This window comes from Pituophis catenifer, unplaced genomic scaffold, assembly GCF_029215685.1.
Source record: "Pituophis catenifer annectens isolate HBS135680 unplaced genomic scaffold, rPitCat1.0.hap2 SCAF_2, whole genome shotgun sequence".
Taxonomy (NCBI): domain Eukaryota; kingdom Metazoa; phylum Chordata; class Lepidosauria; order Squamata; family Colubridae; genus Pituophis; species Pituophis catenifer.
In genome coordinates, this window is record NW_027256882.1 from 43,670,262 (window position 1) to 43,680,250 (window position 9,989).

At 47.4% G+C, this 9,989-nt stretch overlaps 1 protein-coding gene across 1 annotated transcript in view; it reads right to left on the reverse strand.

The window, feature by feature from the left end:
• CAMK1 (calcium/calmodulin dependent protein kinase I) overlaps nt 1-7,989 on the reverse strand; it is a 48,980-nt gene extending 40,991 nt beyond the window's left edge. Inside the window, exon 1 of the mRNA XM_070936766.1 lies at nt 7,823-7,989. The gene's annotated coding sequence lies outside the window, so the exon portion shown is untranslated. The remainder of the gene's footprint in view (nt 1-7,822) is intronic.
• Between the last annotated feature and the right edge of the window lie 2,000 nt (nt 7,990-9,989).

Sequence of the window (9,989 nt, forward strand, 5' to 3'; positions counted from 1 at the left end):
ATGGCATAGGGGCCTTTAATTATAGTAATGTAGCAAGAGTTGTTCTACTGGTTTTTTTCCTCCTTACATTCAGGTTTATTTATTGATTGATTCGATTTATATGCCGCCCTTCTCCAGAGACTCAGGGCGGCTTACAGTGCATTAAGCAATAGCCTTCATACTTTTGTATATACCTGCTTAGTAGGGCTTTTTGGGCCCCCCAAGCGGTGTTCTTTTTTATACAAAGTCAGCTTATTGCCCCCACAATCCGGGTCCTCATTTTACCTACCTCGGAAGGATGGAAGGCTGAGTCAACCTTGAGCCTGGTGAGATTTGAACTCGCAGTAATTGCAGGCAGCTGGCAGCTAAGTGCTATTTAACAGCGGTTTAGTCCGCTGCTCCACCAAGGCTCCTTTAGATTAGGCTGCAATATATGGCTCTCCAGATACAGTCCTCGATTTACAGCCACAATTGTAAGCCCAACATTTCTGCCGCTAAGCGAGACCATTCTTAAGCGGGTTTTGCCCCATTTTACGACTTTGCTTGCCACAGTTGTTAAGTGAATCACTGCAGTTGTTAAGTTGGCCAACACGGTTGTTAAGTGAATCTGGCTTCCCCATTGACTCTGCTTGTCAGAAGGTCGCAAAAGCGGATCGCATGACATCGGGACACTGCAACCATCATAAATATGAGCCGGTTGCCCTGAATTGTAACCTCATGACCGTGGGAGATGTTGCAATGGTTGTAAGGGTGAAAAATGTTTATGAGTCACATTTTTCAGTGCCGTTGTAATTTCTAACAGTCCCTAAACGAATGGTTCTAAGTTGAGGATTACCTGTACTGCTGATTTTACGTCAGCCACAGCTGGCTAGTGCCAGTGGTGAGACTGACTGAGATGGAGAGTACCATGGCTAGTGGTCAGACTGATCACAGGGAATACACTCCAGCAATATCCGAATAGTTGCACCTTCTTGTCTTCTGCAGTTCCATATGCACTGCGTGCCAGTGGTGGAATTCAAATTTTTTTACTACCGGTTGCGTGGGCGTGGCTTGGTGGGCATGACAGGGGAAGGATACTGCAAAATCTCCATTCCCACCTCGTTCTGGGGCCAGCCAGAGGTGGTATTTGCAGGTTCTCCGAATTACTCATACTTTCCGCTACCGGTTCTCCAAAACCTGTCAGAACCTGCTGAATAGCACCCCTGCTGCATGCCCATATCCTTGCTTTCATATACATAGCCGTGGTGAACACAGTGGTTAGAATGCAGTATTGCAGGCTAACTCACTGCTCATTGACAGGAATTCGATCCTGACCGGCTCAAAGTCGTCTCAGCCTTCCATCCTTCTGAGGTCAGTAAAATGAGGATCCAGATTTTGGGGGGCAGTATATAAACCACTTAGAAAGGGCTGTAAAGCACTAAGAAGCGGTATATAAGTCTAAATGCTATTGCTATTACCATATAGCAGGGAACAGTTGTTTGGTAAGATAAGTGTGATAAGGGACAGAAAGGGTTAAACAGGCCGCTGGATGTGTGGTGCAGAAGCAGCAATATGTACTGTATAGAAGGAAAGAAGGAATCTTCTCCTGAAAAGAGATCTTGGGAGATTACCAGCTGCCAAGAGCCTAGCCTGAATTCTCCATGTTGTTACATAGATAGCGATCTGCCAATAGCCTCTACTTACTGGTTTGCCCGATCAGAGAACATTTAATCTAGGCCTCAGGCAAAATCCTACCACCATAGTTTCCTTTGAAAAGAAAACCGAAGATGCTGAAGATTGAATTACACTTTTAACATGGAACTAGAGTTTTAGGTTTTTTCTCCTTTGTTACAGCAGTAAGTTAAAAGTGGAACTTCCCCGATTTTACGATTGTCTCAGATTTTTCTGAAAGTAAACCATGAACGCAAAAATGATCCCACCCTCCTCAAAAGGACAAAATGAAGACATTTTAAAGGTATTTTCTGCTGAAAGATAGCGGGACGGGTGCAGTGGTGAGTTTCAAAATTTTTTACTACCGATTCTGTGGGTGTGGCTTTGTGGGCGTGGCAGGGGAAGGATCAGTGGTGGGTTCTGCCTGGTTCCGGCGAGCCGGTAGCGGTGACGATATGATGTCACCAAACCGGTTCTGCCCCCCACCCCCTGCGTTAGTCTTACCTTTTATTTGGCCCCACCCCCAATCTATTGCTGCCTCCTGAGTCCCAGCTGATGGGCTATAAGGAAAAACTGTTTAAACTCTTGCTGTGGGGCTTCAAAGGGCCGCCCTACAGCTGATCAGTGGTAAAAGGCAATTTGGTGGTAGACCGGTGCCTCCAAAAACAAATGAGTAGACTGGTGCCTGCAAAAATACATGAGTAGACCAATGCCTGCAAAAATAAATGGGTAGATCAGTGCCTGCAAAAATACATGAGTAGACCAGTGCCTGCAAAAATAAATGGGTAGACCGGTACAGCTCTGCAAGCAGTTAAAAGCCTGGTAGACCAGTACCTCTGCTAAATCCTAAAGAATTGTCACATGCCCATCAAGCCACGCCCACAAAATAAGCCACGCCCACAGAACCGGTAGTAAAAAAAAATTAGAACTCACCCCTGGGAAGGATACTGTAAAATCTGCATTCCCACCCCACTCCAGGGGAAGGTTACTGCAAAATCCCCATTTCCTCCCAATCTGCTGGGACTCGGGAGGCAGAGAATAGATGGGGGTGGGGCCAGTCAGAATGTTTACTACCGGTTCTCCAAACTACTCAAAATTTCCGCTACCGGTTCTCTAGAACTGGTCAGAACCTGCGGAAACCCACCTCTGGATGGATGTCTGTGTATTCTTGAGACTCAGAACAAATAGCTTAATTCCAAGAGTAACACTGTGTGCACCGGAAAGCTGTTGATGGTTCTTAGAACCGTTATCGAAAAACCACAACAATCTAAAATCTAGCTATCCCCTTTATTATGGCCACTTTATCAGATTTCCTGGTATTTTCTGAGCCCAGAAACTATCCACCTGACTCCCGGTGTGACACTCGAAGGGGAAGAAGACTGTAAGATAAGATGGTATAAGTAGGCGTGGCAACAGCAGAAGGAGACTGTAGCAAACACTATCACATTCATTAACAGGCAGGCAGCCCAATGAGTCAGCTACTACAGACCAAGCTCAGAGCGAATTATGCAAGCCCTTGCCATCTACAGACACAACTCCCTGCTTAGGTTGTTGCAGCATGCTCTACTACACCGAGCTTCCTTTGAAGACCACTCAAAAGCTTGTCAGGAACGCAGTGGCATAGGTAGCTATGGGTACACCAGTGGTGGTATCCAGCCGGTTCTATCCGGTTCGGGTGAATCAGTAGCAGCGGCTGCAGGAAGCTCTGCCCACCTGCCCGGATATCAGCACGTCCCGTTTTTGATGCTCCGTGCATGCGCGGAAGGCTCTGGGCATGTGCAGAGCTGGCGCATGCGCTCACATTTGCGAACCGGTAGCGAAGGTAAGTGAATACCACCCCTGGGGTACACCACCGTATGTTCCAGGTCAGGGGTCTGCAACCTTAAACACTCAAAGGGCCATTTGGACCCATTTCCCATAGAAAAGAAAACACTGGGAGACACAAAACCTGGGTGGGAGTGGCCAACTCGATGTCACTCACTTCCACCAGTCACATGACCCCCCCTAGCCACGCCTACCCAGCTGGTCATTAGGGCAGAGAACGGGTTGTTAAAAATACCAGGAACCACAAAATCCTTTTGACATCTCTCTCTCTCTCCCTCCCTCCCTCCCCCCTCTCTCTCCCTCCCCCCCTTCTCTGTATTGCTCTGTCTCTGCTCCGGTCACTTATCCATCGGCCTTACCGTCTCAGGCCAGGCAAGGAGTGACTGGGAGGGGCGGGCGAGCGGCGGGGCCAGCCAGTGGTGAGATCACCCGACATGGAGCCACAGCAGAGGGCCCAAAGAGCTGCATGTGGCTCTGGAGCCGCAGATTGCTGATACTCATTCCAGGTGATATCACAAGAGAACAAACTTTGGTGGTTCCCATGATGTAGATTACCATCTGTAAAGCTCTTCATGGCACGTGGCCAAGTTCTTGGAGGAGGAGCTGCCTATCTCTATTCACCTCTCACCATCCCACAAGATCTTAAAGGGGTTGATACGCTCTGGCTCCCTTCTACGAAAAAATGACATCTGAGGGGATCTAGAAGATCTATGGCTTCTTCTGTCTCTGTTTTCTGTGGAACAGTATACAGGTAGTCCTCGACGTACGACCACCATTGAGCCCAACTTTTCTGTTGCTCAGCGAGACAGTCGCCAAAGGGAGTTTGGCTTCATTTTACGATTAGGAGGTCGCAAAAGGTGATTGCATGGCACTGCAACCCTCATAAATACGGGTCAGTTAGCCAGCGTCTCAATTTTGACCACATGGCCATGGGGATACTGCAACGGTCATAAGCGTGGAAAACGGTCACTTTTTTTCAATGTCATTGTAACGTTGAATGGTCGCTAAACAAATTGTTGTAAGTCAAAGACTATCCGTACTCACTCTCCCCTCCCACTTGATATTCTGATGACGCGACTCTGCTGCCCTTTCAGAGTCAGGGATTGAAGAATTGGCTCTTAAGCCAGGCATTGGGCCAGGCTGTTACATGAGACCATTCTACAAGGGTTAAGAGAATAATTGTCTTCAGACTTGCTATGTTTTTTTTTTCTTTCTTTCTTTTTTTTGGTTTGGATATTTTCTGGGCTTGATTTTGTTTAATCCAATGCTAGCTGCCCAGAGTCACACCTGCAAGTCGGGCAGCCCTATTCATTGATGTAAATTGATCTCTACTGTGTTGGATTTTCCTCATTATGCCAAGACTCGGTACCTGTGGGCAGGGGTGGGCTTCAAAAATTTTAGCAAGGGGTTCTCTGTCCGGTTGCTGGGTGGGCATGGCCATGGTCGCCGTGGCCTAGTCGGCCTCCGGCACCACAGCGGGGGGGGGGGCATTTTTGCCCTCTCTGGCCTCTGGAGGCTTTCCTTGAGCCTCTGGGAGGGCAAAAGTGACCTCCCCAGGTGCTGGAAGCCCTCTGGAGGCCAGAAACAGGCCCATTTCCGGTCTTCCCAGACTTCCGGTAGGCTCATTTTTCACCCTCCCTGAGCATTCGCGCGTGCCCTGCACTTACCTGCATCCAAAACAGGCTAAGTGGGGACTCCTGGGAGGGGAGGGGCGGGGTGGGGTGGGCGAGGCCAGCCAGGAGTGGGATTTGGGGGTTCTCCGAACTGCACAGAATCTTAGCTAGAGGTTCTCCCAAACCCCTGTGAACCCCCAGCAGCCCACCCCTACGTGTGGGGACTTTGGATCCCCTTGCAGCCCAGCCTACTTCCCAGGGTTCCTGTGAGAATATAGGTTTGTGGAGATCCTGATGTTAAGCCACCTTGAACGCCTAGAGGGGAAATATGAGATGGCAATCAAACAAACAAACAAATATACACATTGCTGCCTGTTGGCGGATGTGAGAGAGGTGGCACCTGTGATTTATCCTGCCTGCCGGACCGGTCTAGAAAAAGCTGAGAAGGGGAGTTCCTGGTCTATCTCTGGTGGAAGCCATACGGTAGAACAGAATGATGACCAGAAATTGCTTAGGAATGGTGGTGAAAAAAATGTCTAAATAACAGCCTGTGATTGCAGCCTCCCCCCCTCCTCACTTTCTGTGCATCATATGCAAAAGTCCATATAAAAAGGGGCGGGGCTTTGAGTATTGGGCTAGAGCCACCATCTTATTATTATTATTATTATTATTACCTTAGTCTGTGGACATCCCTGGAGCTGATTAACCTTTTGATTTTCAACAATCGAACCAAATAAATAAATAAATAGATGAACAAAAGCTAAACAGAACAGTACTGAGCACAATTTTCTCCCAGGAGGAAAAAAAAAAAAGAAAAAAAAATTGTATAAGGCAAGTTATAATGATTATGATGACAACGCAAGTACAATTGAGAAGCTGTCCGTGATCATAATCTACATTATTAATCTGGTGATTAGCATTAGCAGGTTTTTTTTCTCCATTGTCTTCCCTAGAGCATGATCAGAGCATTGAGACAAGGGGATCTCTTTTAGCCAAAGAAATGTTCAGTGTGACAAACCCCAGTCTTGGTTCCACAGCAGCATTGAAAGAAGAATTAAGAAAATATTAAGATTCAATATTAATAAGGAGAGTTGCAAAGGTAGTAGAAGATTCTTTGCCAAGGTTTCAAATATGCCCACATGGGGACAAAAACCCAAGTGAGATTTCTTCTCAGCTCGCTGCCTTTCCAGTAGCTGTGTAATGGACTACAAAATCCATCATATCCAGCCAGCTGGGTGGGAGAGGGAACTGCAGTTGAATTAGGGATAGACAGCACAAAGATAAACCACTGTGGTAGAAAAGCAAGCTAGGCATCTCACTCACAAGAGCGGTGATGACTGAAAGAACCTACAAAACAATTATATAATGCGCACACCCAAAGACAGGCAGGAGCGATGACAATCATAGGCTTACCTCTACAGAAACACACACGCACACAACCTGCATGCCTGCACACAGACACAGAAGCTAACGAAGACCAAGTTCTAACCCATATTTCTCTACTCAGGTGCGTCTTTCCAATTAAATAAATAAATAGAAAATCGGTAGATGGACATCGGCATTGAATTGATGACCAACCTATCAATTCAAGGAAAAGAATCTGACCTTCCCTGCACATCTCCCAGGTGTAGAGAAGCCCCAAAAATCGGGAAGCCTGTCATATTGTACAGAGTTTGGTCTCCCACAAAAGCCCACAGATGGCCGATCCATTCAAAGAAATAACATGTGCCCAGGCGCGAGCAGGAAGAAAGGGGATGATGGTCAGGGATCATCGCCTGATGTAGAACCCGGTACAGGTTTCGCTGTTATCAACTCAAAAATCAACGAAACATTTCAGGCGATCTGCTGCCGTTTTCATTCATGCACACAGGCACACTATACTCCCCATAATCTCTGCATTGGCCATGTGGGCAGGGACTCCTGGGAGCATCCTTTTAAACACACACAGAGAGAGAGAGAGCAGCAGTGGGTTGCCTGCTCCCTGCTGCAACCCAACACTCACTTATGCAGGTGCCAGCATATGCCCACCTCCCATGCACACAGGGTATACTACTCACAGGGCGGGCAAGCAATGCCAGGAGGAAGGGAGGGAAGGAAGGCGTCAAGAGAGAGCAGAACTGCCACTAACCAAGAAGGACAACTGCACATGCCACCACCACCACCCTAATCCTGGGCTCCTCCAACCATAAGTCCCACCACCTTTTCAAGTCGGGCTAACTCTCAAGTCAGGATGAAGAGACTGGACCGCCATCTGTCAGACATGGTGTAGGGACTCCTGCTTGGGCAGGGGGCTGGACTAGATGACCTACAGGGTCCCTCCCATGTTAAATCTGTGAAACGAAGATCGTCCCCGCCAGGATGAGCAACTCGGGTTGAAGGATGGGCGGAGGGTGGGGGGAGGGCAAGCCCACCGCCAACCCTACCCAATGGCCCTGACTGGGACGGGGTGGGAGGGGGAGCATCCATCCTACAGGCAAAGCGGACCAACCCTGCAGAGTTGTCTCTGCCGCCAGAAGCAACCGCAGACAGACAGGCAGACAGACAGACAGACAGAGCCAAGGCACAAAACACCCGGGACTCTGAAGCACGGAAGATACACCGCAATAGGCGACCAGCGTCGGCACAAAAGAGGCAAAGGCGCCGAAAAGCCGCCGCCGGCAAAGACGCCCAGCCGCCGATGCAGACGGACAATGCCACGCAGTCACACCCGCTCCATCCCCTGCCCAATCTGTCCTCGCCGCCGGGCTCACACTTACAGGCTGGGTGGGGGGGAGATCGCGGGCGAGAGAGGGCTCCGTCCGGCGGCTTCCCGGGAAAAGTGGGGTCCCGGCGGGAAGAAAGTCCTTTGCGACCCCCACCCCGCCCCTCCCCGCCCTGTTGTGCCCGGAGCTTGAGAAAACCTCCGTCCCGCTTCTCTGCTCGCCTTTTTGCGCTCGCTCTCCACTCCAGCCACCCGCGAGGTGTCAGCGCGAGTGGGAGGAGTCGGGCCGCTTAAAGGGAGCCAATCCGCGGCCCCAGAGGCGGGAACGGCCCGGCCATGGGTTTAAACTCCAATTAACTAAAGGCTATAGGAGAAGAAAGCGCTGGGGCAGAACGCCAAGGCGGCTCCATTCATAAACTTCCAGGAGACCGCGAGTCCGCCCGGGGGGTGAATAACCTTTGGATTTAGGGACTTAGCGCAATCACTTTCACCCCTTGCGGCCCTAACTCGCTTTCTCCGCTTGCCTCCTGCCACGCACCCGAGCAAGGACTTGAGTTCTGCAAAGGAGCGCCGAGTCTTCTTCCTTCTTATGGCTTACCTATGACTAACATTAAGTGTTGTACCCTATGATTCTTGATGAACATATATTTTATGTACACTGAGAGCGTATGCACCAAGACAAATTCCTTGTGTGTCCAATCACACTTGGCCAATAAAAATTCTATTCTATTCTATTCTTGCTGGATTGCCAAAACCTTGGCGGAAAGTTGGGTGTATCTTAGGAACGAAATCCCAAAGGGTTTTTTTTTCTTTGAAGACGTTTCGCTTCTCAGCCAAGAAAGCTTCATCAGAGCTGAAGAAGCTTTCTTGGATGAGAAGCGAAACAGCTTAAAAGAAAAAAAAGAAGAAAAAAAAAAACCCAGAAAGTCCAGTGGCCTCTTGGAGAAAAAAAGCACCTTTGGGACAACCGTGACCTGGATGACTGAGAAGCTCCATAGACACCCTTGGGAACAAAAGCATTATGTACCGTTTCCATAGACGTTTTGCTGCAGGGATGACTTTTTTACTTGGAAAATTAGCTTGGAGAGCCATTTCATTTTTTTTACAGGTTCACCTCCCCACCCACCTTACCAGTAGCTATTCAGCCCATAGCTGTGCTTGTATTTTGAATTTACACTAACCGCTGACTTCCTGCCCGAGCTGGACTGGGCAGGACAGGTCTCCAACTGGTGTAGTTATCAGGAGACTCCTCTGTTGAGAGTTGGTAGTCACCAATATCTAGATCCTTATGTACTAGTCTTAGCTTTCTTCAATTTAGCATCTTCCAGTTGTATCGGGTCTATCCTAGTCTTCCAGCATTGGTTGAAAAACATTTTCTAGGAGTTGTAGTCCCAACACAATAACAGGGTGCCAAATGAGTTATGGTGCCTCTAACTAAAATTAGCTCAAATTCAGTAATCTTCCTTGTATTTCTTAGGTCATCTCCACCAAATTCTCCCATATTTTGGAGATGTGACAACCAACACTGAAAGACACCCAGTGCCTGATTGCAAAGCACAAATACTAGAATTCATTTACACTGGTTATTATTTTTTTATTATTTATCTTGTTTCCTCCTGTTCAAGGCAACGTGTCTGGAACTTCTCCCTATCAATTCTACACACACATAAGTTTCTACTAGACTATTGTTTGGCAGGCTTATTCAACTACGCTAGACTACTGAAAGAGGACTCTGAACATGAAGAAAAAATGATGCAAGCTGGAAGTACAAACTAGAAATATTCTGGAAGAAAATTGTCCAGTGAAGCCTAATGAATTGTGTTTTTTAAATGATAATCCTCAATTATAGAAATTGAAAAATGGTAAAACAGGATAATGAGATTTAAACATATTAAGTATCTGGGATGAAATTTATAGAGAAATGGTTTTTTTATACCATACAATTTCCAAATTCTTTTCCTGTTGCCTTTTAATTTGTAAAGCTGCCGAAAAACATTATTCCACTATGCTTTTAATCCTGATTGATGTCTTGAGAAGTTATCTCTTCGAATTATTTTGGGATAAATAGTCTTATTTTTGTCCTTTTTGCATCAAACCCAGAACCTATAGTTTGGGGCAATTGACAAAAAGTGTAAATGAACAGAATAAGCAAATGGTAATTCCTTTTAAAAATAAATTCAGAAAGCATCTAGTTTTGGTATCTGGAGTATTTCCCCTTCTTT